The sequence below is a fragment of the Hirundo rustica genome, chromosome 6, assembly GCF_015227805.2.
Source record: "Hirundo rustica isolate bHirRus1 chromosome 6, bHirRus1.pri.v3, whole genome shotgun sequence".
In the NCBI taxonomy this organism is placed as follows: domain Eukaryota; kingdom Metazoa; phylum Chordata; class Aves; order Passeriformes; family Hirundinidae; genus Hirundo; species Hirundo rustica.
Window position 1 is genome coordinate 16,328,468 of NC_053455.1, and position 13,782 is coordinate 16,342,249.

Genomic DNA, 13,782 nt, shown 5'->3' on the forward strand with positions numbered 1-13,782 from the left:
CCCAAAAAAAACCTCAGGGGACAAAGATTACTGCTGCAAAAACTTTAATGGTTGTAAAATCCTCTGGCTGCAGAAGTTGTTTGTAACAAAGGTGTATTAACTGCTTAGAGACTTCAGCTGAAAAGTACTCTGCTTTTTCACTGAAATCTCATTTGTGAAATCCCTTTTTTCTCTCAAAAAGTCTCGGCCTCAGAAAACTTAATTTAGTGGTTGCACACAGAGTTTGGCTCTGAGACGCTGTGGGCTGTGTGCTGGACTTGTCCTGATAACGCCCTGCTTTTAGGTCCTGCTGGCTGAGCTCATCACTTGGCTGCTGCAGTATATACTGGAATTTAACTCCGATCGGGAGTACATCACTCGACATTAGTTTCTGAACCTAAAAGATTTCATAAGTAGTAGTGTTAAATGTTTGCTTGCTCTGAAGGATTCCCAGCTGGGAGAGAGCTGGGAAAGCTCTTTGGAATCATCAGCTGCTTAATTACATGTAATTCTTCATAAACTAGGCAAGGACTTCTAAGCAATTATGCTTCCCACTTTTGTGCTTAAAAGATCAGTGGGCTCTGTGCAAACATTGATTCAACCTCTGAACCTCTTGATTTTGAACATGGAAGTTGGCATGCCAGTAAGTGTGCACAGGTGGTGGGATCAGGTTTCTGATGCAAAGGACCACTAAGGAGAATTCAGTCTGGATTTATACAAAGCTGCAGTCTCCATCAGCATTCCTGCTGAAAACTTTGTTCACTGGAGCATTTGCACAGAGTGAAGAAAAAGGGTCTTAATTTGTTTGAAAGTATTTGCAGATGTAAATAATTACTCGAGATTTGTGTCAGTATGGATACATGGGGATTTTATTATTTCAGGTCCAGTTCCTAAAGGTTTGAGGCCCAGAGATGACAATATATACTCCTGCTTGTAGCTACTTTCTACAGTCTTCTGGCTACTTCTCTTTCAACAAGAGAAACACTGGGAAGTTGTAATCCAATAGCATAAACAGGCTCAGCAGCAAGTGAAAAAGTCTGCGCTGCAGAGGTTCAAAACAGATGAGACAGACCTCGCTGGGGAATAGGAGAGGTGAAGCACAGCCCAGACTAATAAATTCTCCTCTATTGGCCCTGCGTGGGTCTGCTCAAGAATTTCAGCCCCGCATTTCTGGAGCTGAGAGTGCTGTGGTTTGGCAGAGCCAGCCAAAAGCAGCCCAGGTTATTGCTTGGTCTTAGCACTGGGGGTGCCTGCAGTGGAGGCAGCGTGAGGAGCAAGAGCAGCTGCAGAGAACCAGGAATTGGTGAGGATGAGTAGTTGCAATGACAGCCTGGAATGGTCACCAGAGGAGAGGGGGACCGACAGCAGGAGTCAGTGAGGCAGGGGAACATCTCCAGCTTTCTCAAGCGAGGTTCAGTTACAGGAAGATACAGCAGAGCATGGAGCAGTCTGGGTGCTGCCAGAAGGCTGGCAGGGAAGGAAGATCATATTTGCAGTCGACAAGAAAAGAGATAAATTGGTTTCACTACTGATCTTCAGACCAGATTTGTTTGGAACAAAATTCTTTTAAGGAAGGGGGGAGGTTTGTCTCTCATCCCAGCTAAAAACATCACGGGACAGTAACGCTCTCCCCATCCACACAAGATCAGGTTGTCCACATGCCTCACCACGCACAGCTGAATTTTGTGCTTATTGAAACAAACTTCCCAGTTTTCAAGCAGCTGAAAGGAAGACTGAAAGGTGTCCCAAACTATCAAAAGAGCACAGAGATGTGTTAATAGGCCCCCTCAAATTACAGGGCACAGTCTTGCCTCAATGAAGAAGGAAGGTCATAGTGCAAACTGGGTTTTTTCCTCTGATTGCCTTGTCAAAAATACTGGGTTTAATGTCTTTTCCTTCATCAGAGAGGCACCCTGCAGTCCCAATGGACGGCTGCTACTGCATTGCAACTCCAGCAGCTGGAGAGCCTTTGGGGCAGGACTGGAAGTCGTTGAGAACCCGAAAAACCCTTGAGCATGACAATGCTGAAGTAACTTGATAGCAGCAAGCCGCAGACAGGGGCCTTATCAGCAGTTAAACAACACACTTCGGTGAACAGTGAAAATAAAGCTGTTCGCTCATGTAAATTAATTCAGTGAGATACCTTGAGATGTGTGATTGATGTGCACCTCAGGAGGACTCAGGAAATTCTGGAAGCATACCAGATTACTGGTATTTCTTTAAAACACTGGCCATGCATAATCTCATGGGTTCCATGAACAGGAATCAGAGCCTCTCTGCTATGTGATACCCAGTACTCGAAACTGGCTCTGTGCGGAGAAGAACAGAGACGCTTTGTTAGCTCAAAATTTATGTCTGTGCTTTGGCAGAGGGTCTCTCGCTCCCCTTACAGTGGCTCTGGAGCTTGAAGTAGCTGTGTTACACTGCATGATGACAGGCATGAAATTCTTAGTTAGCAGCAGATCTGTGGTGCTGTTAAATTTAAAATGAAAAATATTGAAACGGGGAAAATACAGTCTTGGTGGATGGAGAATCCACTAAAGACTGCAAATCAAAAGCTATTAGGGCAACTGTGCAAAACTTCAATGGCTGGAAATGTTAATGCTCTCGGAATGTAAACATCACTTCTTTGGGGAAATCCACACTTTTTCCTACTAATCCAGCCCCACCTTTTCCTCATATTTGCCTCTTGGGGTATTTTAGCACTTCCAGTTACCAAAAAACTAGAATCGAGGAGAAACCACCTTGAGACTCACAGAACTGTTCCTTCCTGCAAGGAAATTTCCAATCCAGAATTTCCTGCTGAAAATCCTGAACCAATCAAGTGTGCGTGATCCCTAAATCACCCTACAAACTCTGCACTCTAGCGGCAGGGGCTTTCTCACGTGTCCCTGCGAAAGCCTAACTTGACACGGATCCATATTCCGGCCGGACACGCCGTTTCCTGAGAACACTGTAAAACATTAAAAAAAATCGCCTTTTCTCTCTAAAACGGAAGCCCTGTCGCGCTTCTGGCAAAGCGAGGGGCAGCTCCCGGCTCCGACTTCGCAGGTGTCACGGTCCGGCAAGCGCCAAAGAGTTACCGGCAGCCATTTGAAGGTAAGTTTGCCCCGGCGAGCAGCTCTGGCGGGGCGGGAGAGTCCCGGGCGGCCGGGGAAACTCCCCCTCCGCGATAGCGATCGGTGAGTAAGCGCCGCGCACCTGGGCAGCCCGGGCGGCGGCGGAGGGAGCGGCAGCGGCAGCGGGGAGAGCGGCGGCGGCTCCGGGGGCACGGGCACGGACACGGACACGGACACGAACACGGGCACGGGCACGGCGACCGCCCTGTGCAGCAGGTACCGGGCCGGGCAGCGCGGCGCCAGGGCTCCATCCCCGGCCGGGGAACGCGGGGAGCGCAGCGCGGCGGCGGGCAGGGGACGCGCGGAACAGGAGCTGCCCCGGCGGACGGGACCGGGTGTCTGTGCTTCCCATCGAGCCGTACACCTTGGGAGATGCGGGCAGGTAGGAATGCAGTAACTGTTTTGAAGTACTGGGGAGTTGGATCTTCGTATAAATTAAGTTCGACGTTCAATTTGTACTGAGAAGAGTTTCAACGTGGCATTTTAATATTCAAATATCCTGTGTGAATTAACAGCTAAGTGTTGTTACAGGCCAGCAACAGCTAATTAGATCGTCTTCTCTAGGAACGCTTCAAGTAATTAGAGATGTGGTTTAACCAAAACTCCAAAGCAAGTTGTGAATAGAACTAGAGAGTTTCCCGCTGTATGGGATCAAATTAGAGTCAGAAAACATATATTTATTGAAGTTATGCCCCACTGTATCCAAGAGCACTGCTAAAGCAGCAGGTATAATTAATTGTAGGCTGTTTCAAGCTGTCCTGTTCACAGTTCTTGAATGCATACAATGAAGCTGGATTCCTGGGTGTTTCAGATCACTCTGGTTGTTAAACAGCAATCTGAAATAAATACCATTTTAATTAAGCTGGTCTTGTAACTCTCCTTTGATGTGGAAACATGCCCGGGGTTTCATGCGATGCATTTCTCTAAACAAGAACGAAAAGGTCGATATCGTGACTGTTCCTACAATGCACGTGTCCAGTCAGCCCGCTGTAATTGTGCAGGAAAATAACGAGATCTCGGGATGCCCACGGGGCCACAGCTGTCAAGTGCCTTTCCATCTAAAAGATCCTGAGAGCACCTGTGCCTTGGAGCTGGACGCTTGCAGTCCTAAGGCTCAGTCTGTGATCTGTGCAGGCTCAGGACTTTCCCAGTGACACTAGCTGAATGCATTGAGGTTTGTTGCTTTATGTGTCTTTAGTTAATACAGTGTTGATTAGTTGGGTGTCCAAGCTGTCCAGGCATCCAGAAGTGAGGTGTACCTTGGTAAGTTCTTCTTGGAGAGTCCAAGTGTCTTTAGATTATATATCAGGGGATCAGGACTACTTAAAAACCATGCAAGGGAATACATGGCCATGGCTTTTTTCCCCTTCTTCCTGTTCTTTCTAGGTTTTGTCTATAGCTGTTAGAAACGTGAAGAATCAAGTTCTGGTTTTGTGTCTTTCATTTCCCAGTAGAGTGCTAGACCCATAAACCTTTGTGCTGTTCTGTGCTGGTGGTCTCTGACTTCTTACTTATGCAACCGTTTCACCTTGCTTTCAGTACAGAAATATTCATTAGGTGAGCTGTGATCTTACAACTCAGTGGCTAGGGCATGAATCCAGGAGTAGGGAAGTTAAATTTTTCATCCTTTTTCCAACTGTATGCTAAATATTAGAATATATATTTGGAGAATACATGTGGTTAAGCAATACTTAATTTCAAGAGAATACATTTGTTACTAAAGTGTCCCTTGATTCTTGCCAATACTCATAAAAATGACACCTACTAAAAAACGTTGCACCCGGAGGGTCTGTTGGACTTCACAGATGTCACATGAATTCCACTGCCCTCCCCTGCATTTAATTTAGATGATGGATCCCCAGGTGATTAATTCCTCTCTCTTCTTATGCTGTGGAAAGAATGAATGTGGGCAGGATTGTTCAGTCAGTCATGTGTGTGTAGGCTATTAATTTACAACGTTGGAAAAAAAGTTTAGTCACTTTTTCTTTGTCCTAAACCTCAGGCTTAGTTGTTTCCCTTGTTTGTTCTATCACTTGTTTAGTGTCAGCTGGTTTGCTTTTCACTCAGCCTCCGTTGCTCCTGTTCGTGGGTGGTTTCGTTTCACTTGTAAGTTACTCTAAATGCACTCTCCAGGGCTATGGCTTGGCCGTGCTAGGGGCAGTCCTGCTCTGGCCCCTCTTTTTCCCCAATGCATTCTGACCCCACCTTGTGCAGTCAACCATAGGGAGAGTTGGAAAACTACTTTTTTTTTTTTTTTTTTTTTTTTTTTTTTTTTTTTTTTTTTTTTAAGAGGGAAAAAAAGAAAAAAAAAGGTTGTTTATTTTGGTCATTTAATTTTGTATCTAATGGCTGGGCTGGGACAGCTCGCTGTGCAGCTGCATGTTTACCGGGTCCTGCAGGAATGGCTGTTGGCAGGGCAGAGCTGAGCAGCCCCCCAGCCCTGTACGCGAGTCCGGGACAGGCAGATGCAGCCCCCGCGTGTGGTGGGCAGAGCCAGAGGACCTGCCTCAGCAGGACAGCCTCAACAGAAAGCCAGCCTTTGGCTAGCTTAGGCCTCCAGCCTTTGTGTCTCTGCTGTCTGCTGTGGCTTATACCAGGAGTACACTTTGACTTTGGTGTAACATTTATTGAACGTTTTTGCTTGATTAAGATGCTATTTACTTCATTTAGTGAATTTTATGTGGTGCGTATCCTCACCTATTGCTCCCCTCTTTGGACTCTTGTTTAATTTTATAAAAGAATGGCTTTGTTTACTCTGAATTGCTATCTCTCCAGATACCTTAAATCTGGTAAATATACTCTCTAATCTAAGTAGGACAACACCCAATCTCTGTCAGCAGAGAACTTAAGATCTCATCTCTTCAGAGTGAAAGGCAGAGAAAGGTCTGACTTGAACAGACTCTGTTTGAGTTAAGCCATGTTGTCATTCTAGTTAGTAACGCTGCTCAGGCTCCATCAGAAGAATTGCTTATGCAGAGAGAAGTTAGGCTGAGAGCCTTTTGCACACAGGATGGATCTTCACATCTAAGCTGAGAAGCCTCATGTGGGAAGAGGTTCAGAACCGGGTTTGCTTGAGCTTCTCAGTGTTCCATTATATTTTTTAAGGATCTTAATACCTCAAACCATGCGGAATGTAAGGATGCTTGTCTTAAGCTTAGTATGAGTATTTGTTTGCCTGTCATTGCAGCTGAAGTTTGCACTAATTCAGTGCCAAAAAAAAATTATGTCGTCAATCTGGTGCTTATCTTTCCTGTAAATTGTACCCTGGTGGTTTTGTTTTGAATCTTTGTTTTTCAGTGATCTAATAGCCAGACCTAAACTGGAGAGAACAGATAATTAGGTCCCAAATGAAGGGTGTTGATGTTTGGGGGGTCTTTGCGGTCACTGCAATGGCCTGAAGAGTGAGTTCTGGAGATGCTCCTTTGGTGATTAAACCAGCTTTGAAATCCAAAAAAAGCGGTCTGGAAGTACCAAGTCCCAATGACTTTGAAACCTTCGTGGCACTCCATTAATTTAGCCCCTGTGCTTTGGAGCCTGGAAGCTGGATGGTAGCCGGTGCAGGGCGCTGCAGCCTGGGCAGGGGGTGCCTGGCTCCGGGCACTGCGGGGCCCCTGCGCGCATCCGCAGAGCGAGCCGGGCTGCAGGAATGCACTCGTGTAGTGCCCCAGCTCCGGCTGCAGCATGGAGAGCCGAAGGCTGCCTGGCCTCTGTGGGACAGCCTCCCATCAGAGCAGTGCTGGGGGACCCTTCTCCCCGCAGGAATGCAGCCCCTCCCTCCCCGCTCTGGGCAGAGGGGGCTGCATGTGCCTTTGCCCACCCTGCTGGCTGAAGCTGGGTCAGGGGCTTGCTGTGAATAGAGATGGCCCAGCCCTTGACCAGGACTTGCCAGGGGCTGGGGAGCGCACAGAAACGCGAAGCTGTGGCAGAATTGTCTTTAAAAAGCCAGTCCACTGTGTTTGTAATTCTTCCAATAAGGAAAGCGCCTGCCGTGCGGAGAGGATGGTTACTCAGGGTTAGGTTTAAAAGTCAGTTGAGTAGTGTCTTTCTGGTTGCTGGTGAAATGATACAAAAGCAAGTTGTGTCTCCTGTTTCTGAAGTAAATTCTGCTGTTTAACACTCCTAAGTGACAACAAAACATTCTCATGACCGGTTTAATTTTGTAATAGGGAAACTTCTAAAACATCTAATTCTGTCTTAGTTTTGTTGAGGTTTTTTTTCCTCCATGATTTACTTTTGCAAAAGGGAGTTTGTTGGCCTCTAGGTTGGGAACTCTCTCTGACTCTCCCATTCAGGTTCTCTGTCTTCTCAGCAGTGACCAGTGTTGCAAAAAAATTTCTTCCATTAAGCCTTAATAAAGCAGAACATCTGCCTAAATTACTTTGGCTTTCATTCCATTCAATGGTACCTGTACTTCCAGATCTAGCTTCACCACTGTGTGATTATGGGTCCAAAATATCTTAGGAAGAGTGTGGATTTAAATTCAATAGGATTAAAAAAAAAAACAAAAAACCCAAACCATACATTTATGTTGTAGCTGTTGTTCACTGTGCTGTTAAACAGTTCTGTCCTAAAGGAAAACAGGGAATGATAGCTTCATGCAGCCAACTTCTGCTCTCAGGACCTCTGTCTTCTCAAAAGGGAGCAGATCCTCACCACCATGTCCCAGAGTTGTTGCAGCATTTGGGCAATAATGATTGGGATCTTAGATACTGCCATTAAATTGAGACAGTTTTGATTTCTGCTGTTTCTCCCCATGTCTGTGCAAACTCCTTGAAAAATGCCTCTGTTACACAATGCCTGGTTACCACTCATCTGGCTGGGCAGCTGCCAACAACTCCAGCCAGTACAGCTCTCCGAGAGGCACTGCTGGGGCTGTTAAAGTGGTTTTGGGCTCCTGGTCTGGGTAGATTTAATGCAAAAAGTAATAAGTAGTTGTACTTTATAAGAACAGTATCCTTCTGGACTTTTATTTCAGTGTGTGTTTAGGCAGCTTCCTGAGCTCAGTACACAGGCCCTGAAGAGCCATACTCCCAGTCTGGTTTGGATTTGAATTATTTGAGATCAGTTCCCATTTCCTGTTCTTGATTCATTCATTTAACCTGTTTCCATATATGAAATGTACTTGAGTCACCTTTCCTTTCTTAATCTCAGACACAGTCTTTCAGCTTTCATCCATACAACCTACATGCTTGCTTCCTCGCACCATGTATACCTGGTTCTGCAGTGACAGTATGGAGCAGAACTGCTGAACAGGGAATCCTCACCCATTGGAAACTCCATCATTGACAGGGGTTTTGTTTTCATTATGAAAAAGGATAACAATTATCTGGTTTTTAACAGTCTTCATGTCTCTCCTGTCTGCTTGACCTAAGAAACTGCTTCACCTAAAACAAAGCAGTAGATGTGTGTGCCCATGTATATGTGAAGAAATCGTCCATCTTCACTCTTGTTTTAATGGTAATGAAACAATTTTTCCATGCAAAACTGCTTGGGTTTCATTTTTTTAAATTTTTTTTTTTTTTTTTTATCCCAAACACACAGAAGAGCTATTTGCATGAGCTGTCTGGATGTTATATGTGTATCCATGTGTTTTCTGTAAGGCTCTGTGGTCATGGCAGCAGCTGAGGAGTCCCAAATTCCATTTAATGCTCTTTTTCAGTGTTGCATTGAGTTGGTTTCCAAGGGCCATCTTTTCAAAACTAGACATGTTTAGCCATGTTAGGGAACTCCACAGGCAGATGCTCTTGCCTAAAATACCTTCTTCTTGGCTGTCCTGTTGAAAAATGAATCCAGATGTTTCCAGTTTTCTTTGGTATCAGAGCTATAGAAGGACTGCTGACAGTTCTATTTTCATGGCTTCTTGGCATTAATGGCAGAAAGAGAAAAAAATTCGGATTAAAACCCGACACAGAATACATAAAGAACGTCTGAAGTTTTAAGTTAGATTATAAAGTAACAATTGGTGATTGTTGTGCATTGTTCCTAATCTGCTTAGAGCAAAGGACTTATCTTATGTTGAATTCTTTCCATGTTCTCATCAAAAGCCAAGTTCTTTTTACAGATATTTTAGTCTCTTCAGCTTTCTTTTCTGGTGTCCTGACTTCAACTCTTGCTTTGCCGTTTTCCATCTGAATCCAGAAAGGTCTGCAGTCCAACATAATGGATTTATTCTTTTGTGTTTACTGCCCCAATACATACAATATTGTACATTCTTGTCCAAGTCAGTGAATTCATCTTCAGTTCACAGGAACAGCGTTGTCAGATCAGTAATTGGATGAATTGGTTACTTGCCTAATGCAACATTAGGAAGAAACACTATATCAACTTTTACAGCCCAGAGCATTGGGGATTCAGCATATTAAAATCCCAAGTTTTCAGCTTTATCGTGGGATAGATTTATGATGTTTCCTTCTTAATTCAAACATAAATCTCACACAAGAAAAACTGGTTCAGATTTATGGAATTTTTTCTTTTGGCCCTTGTAAATTATATTATTAATATTTTGCATACTGGGGTAGGATTGGCTTAAGACTGATTTAAGGGCTGCAGGTGCAAGGCTGTAGTGCTAAACCAGAGTCAGGGTGTCCCTGGGGCTCCTGTCAGAAGGACAGCTTTGGTTCCTGTACTCGTGCCAGGGTTTGTTCCCCTTCTCCAAGGGGTGCCTGAAAAGCAGAAGCAGTTGTTCCCGTAGCACAATAGCTCAAGCACACACACCTGCTCAGCTTTATTTTTCTTCAGGGAAGTAGGCAGGAGCAATTAGCTCTTCTTTGTGATGTGCTCTGTGCCTGGGCTGCGTGTGCAGATGTGCTGAAAGCCGTTTGGCCTCCTCCAGGCTGGAGCCCCGGGAAGAAGCAGCTGCTGAGCTGAACGAGACCACAGCTCGATTGCACAAGTGATCTTTAGGGTTCAGCTCAGGGCTTGTACAAAGAGAGACATACATTAGATCATCTTTGTCTGGGCAGGGAGGCTGGAAGGAGAAGGCAAAGCTGGACTGGGACATGCTCCCTCAGAAGTGCATGTGGGACGATGTGGCTGCTCCAGGAGAAGTTTCTGCCCTGGCACAATTAGAGCTGGACCTCACTGGCAGGAGAACGTGCAAAGCAGCTCTTGGGCTCACAGTGAGTTCTGCTTTTATAGCTATAACAACACCTAAGCTAAGAACTGATACCTGAGGTGTTTTTCTTTCCCTCAAAGCTTTCTGAAGTTAAATATTTTTGTAGAGTTGTCACATCCTGACTGATAGCAGTAACATATTAAGCACTCCTGTTGATTATGGGAGTTTTAAACTTTGCCTGCAACCGTTACATGTAGGAGAGGCCAGCAAGGAGTACCTCACCTGAATTCTATAGCAGTCACCAAAGGGAGCATGGAGATGCTGTCTGCAGGCTCCCACCTTCCTTGTCTTCTTCACTTGCCCAAAATACAGTCAGAAGGGTGCAGAGCCAATAGTGGACTGGTAACAGTTTGGGATGTCAATACAATGCTGTGAGAGGGAGAGCAATCTTGTCCTTACCAGTGTTAGTAAATGAAATATTTTTTTTACCTTAGATTATCTTGTGATATTTTTAAGCCTGAGGTGGATAGTTGCTGGAGATAGAGTTAAAATAGTAGTGCAGGAAATTAGTTATTGTAATATTTTCTGAAATAAACCCACGTGTTTCTGCTACAGTTGCTGAGTGCAGTGCAGGCGTAACTTGCTGAGATCCAGTGGTGTCAGAAGCTGAGGGGAGTGCGACAAGGGCTCATAATGAGCCTTTTGGTCTTCAAAAGAAAAATTCTGCTTTAGCATTACGTGGATGAGAGGAAGTTGCAGCACAGGACTGTGACAGTTCAGACCCATGATCTATTCCGTTCGGTTTCCTGTTTTTGTGATCAGTGAGCGGAACACATAAAGCTTCCATAAAGCCCTGATGGGCTGCTGTGTCATCATTCACCCCGTGGGAAGGTGCTTCCTGAGCCCGGGCAGTTGGTGGTTTGTTTGCATCATGGAGTGTGACTTTGCCATCTATTTCTGTTACACGATTCAACTGCTAAAACAACACTGGGAGCCTCTTTGCCCAGGGCAGGCTGGGCAATGGTCTGTCATAAAATCTCCATCAGCTAAACTAGGTTAACGATGCATGGTCTTCTCTTCAGTTTTGAATATGTAATTGCACTCTCTTTTTCATTTGCTGGAATGGGAGAGTTTTGCATCTCTTCATTATGTTTCTGTGGAACTGTTTGTAAGATGTCCCTCACAAGAATGTCCTTCTGGCTGTGTCCTTCAAAAGTCTTATCATAACTTCTATTTTTTGACGTGTTATTTCAGCATCTTCTTTGTGATCCACTGCTTTCAGGGTGAAATACCTTTTTTTTTCCAGTCACAAAAAAGAGAAAGCCTCACATTATCTTAACTTCCTTGGAAGGCAGAAGAAGCAGAATAATTGCTGCATGCAAATTTCCAGAGCTTTCGTGCTCTTCCAAGAGTTGTGGCTACAAGCAGAGAAGGAGTGTGTATGTACACACACACCCAGAGATCACTGCTTTGGGACTCTTCCAGAAATAGGTGTAGAAAGGAGCTTCTTATCATGCACCTGATAGGTGTGTGTTGGCATGACATTTTTTGTTTCCTTTTTTTTTTTTATTCCTGCAGGCATCCTGCTACTGCTGAAGTTTATTATGAATAGGAATGAAAGCTGTGTCCTCCCTTTTCACATGTTCAGATCCACTTGAAGTCTCTCCTGTGTGGGTAGTACACGTCAGACCTGCCTACAGTCACCCAAAAAACAGTTGATTTTTTGTTGGTTTTTTTTTTTAACTGTAGGCTTTATGTCTTTGAAAAGTGTATGTGGGTACATGTGCTGTCCTTGCTGCTGCAGCAGCACACTACCTGGAGGCAAATGTCTCAAAACCACCTAGGCTGTTTTACTAGCATTGGCCAGTTTTGAGACGTGGTGGTGGTCAGCCACCCCTCTGCAGCTGAAGAGCTGTGCTGAGAGGGGTGCACAGCTCCCAGACTCTCTCCCCCAGAAGCAAAACCACAAAACAGCTGGCTGTGGAAGTTAAGCCTTCAGCAGCATCTGCACCATCAAAAGATAATCCATCTGACCTGCATCAGAAGGAGCTTTTGCCGTGCTGTGCCTCTGTTAAACATCTGGAGGCCTGAGCTGGTGCTGTTATGCTCTCTGAAGGATTTATCTGACTGGGACTGCTGCATCTCCTGGATCCAAAAGGCAGAAAGTCATCGGGTAGCATAAACAGGTAGCATAAGAGGTAGCATAAACAGGCTGAGGTGAGAACTAGCAAGCTTGAGCTCACTCTCTCCAGAGGGCAGATCCTCACATGTTGCAGTGTCCTGGCTCCACTGGGGCTCGTGGAGTTGTAGACACTCATGTCCTTTGGAGATCTGTCCCAAATGCTTTATAACAACTGATGATCCCTGTTTCCGGATATTTTGTTTTACACATCCTGCTGCGTGAGAACTTAGTGCTACTAGAATTTTGCTGTGGTATGTTTCTAAAATGCAGACCGAGAATGCCTTGTACACATTTATGACTGGCAATAAATCCCAAAACGTTTGAAACCACTGGTTTAGCCAGCTTTCCCTGTCTGAGAACAGCTATTTCACCTTTGTTTCTATTGCATAGTCATAAATGTGTTACCTGTTCAACTCCTATGGAGCAGACCTGTGACTAAATGCAGTAAAATTCATTGGCAGCCTGTGGTCTTGTTGCAAAACACCCTTTCCTCGTAAGGCAGTAAAGACCTGACGTTTCTTTTCAGACTGCTTGCAGCTTTTAATATTTAATATTGCGATCATCCGTTTTCTATCATGTTCTTTTTATTTAATGAGTTGTTGAAAATATTTACTTCCTTCTCCAAACATCTCTGTCTTGTAATCGTTCTGGAGGCATTTGGAACAAAAGTCTTTGATGCTCTGTTTATCTGATTTTAGCTCGGTCAAAATTTCTATCAGAGGAATCTGGAAATCATTACGATAATTTATGTTTTCCATCTAAACCCATTAAAATAATAGTTATTATAATTCTCTAGGCTCAGTGTATGTGTGTGGTTAGGTTTTAAACTGCCATTTCCAGGATGTTTTAATAAGGTTGGCTCTCTTTTTGCTTTAGTGTGGAAGTACTCTCTTGCTGAGTTACATTTGCTTATCCTGCTTTTGGTAAGGTTTGATAGCGGGAAGAGAGAAATTAAATGGCTTACTGAATTTGGTGAAAAACACCAAGAAAGGGGGAATTTGACACAAGAGTGACAAGATCTGGATTCAGTTCCCTCTTCTGCAAACTAATTTCTCTCTGTTTATTTGTCTGAAAATGAGGGGATGTCAAAAATGGAGGATGTCCTTGCTATATTCATATTGCCTGACAAAAACCGACCCCAGAAAATAGAGATAGTGTCAAGGAATCTTAACTTCTTGTTAAAATGGATGACATTGCTGGGAAGTCAGTACTTCTTTGGGATTTGGTGAGAGACACCTAACTGTCTCTTAGGTTCTGGTTTATTTCATAAATACATTCCCAGATAAATTCATGTTAGTACAACCTTTTAACCACTGTTAAATTATATGCTGAGGATTTGGGGTAGCCAACACCAGCAAAAGGATCTGGCACGTGGGATAAGTTTAACCCTTGATAGAAATGTCAACTTCTGGCAAGATCATAAAATACTTGCTTAGTCTTCTACATTG

General features: G+C 44.4%; 1 protein-coding gene across 7 annotated transcripts in view; it reads left to right on the plus strand.

Moving 5' to 3' along the window:
• The first annotated feature begins 2,881 nt into the window (after positions 1-2,881).
• The window catches only part of TC2N (tandem C2 domains, nuclear), a 38,116-nt gene continuing 27,215 nt past the window's right edge, over positions 2,882-13,782 (plus strand). For 3 of the 7 annotated variants that reach the window (XM_040068825.2, XM_040068822.2, XM_040068827.2), the window contains exon 1: positions 2,882-3,078. The gene's annotated coding sequence lies outside the window, so the exon portion shown is untranslated. Of the gene's footprint in view, positions 3,079-3,241; positions 3,315-3,386; positions 3,481-10,165; positions 10,217-13,782 lie in introns of those variants that run through there. The other 4 variants (XM_040068828.2, XM_040068824.2, XM_040068823.2 and 1 more) reach the window with 4 other exon arrangements.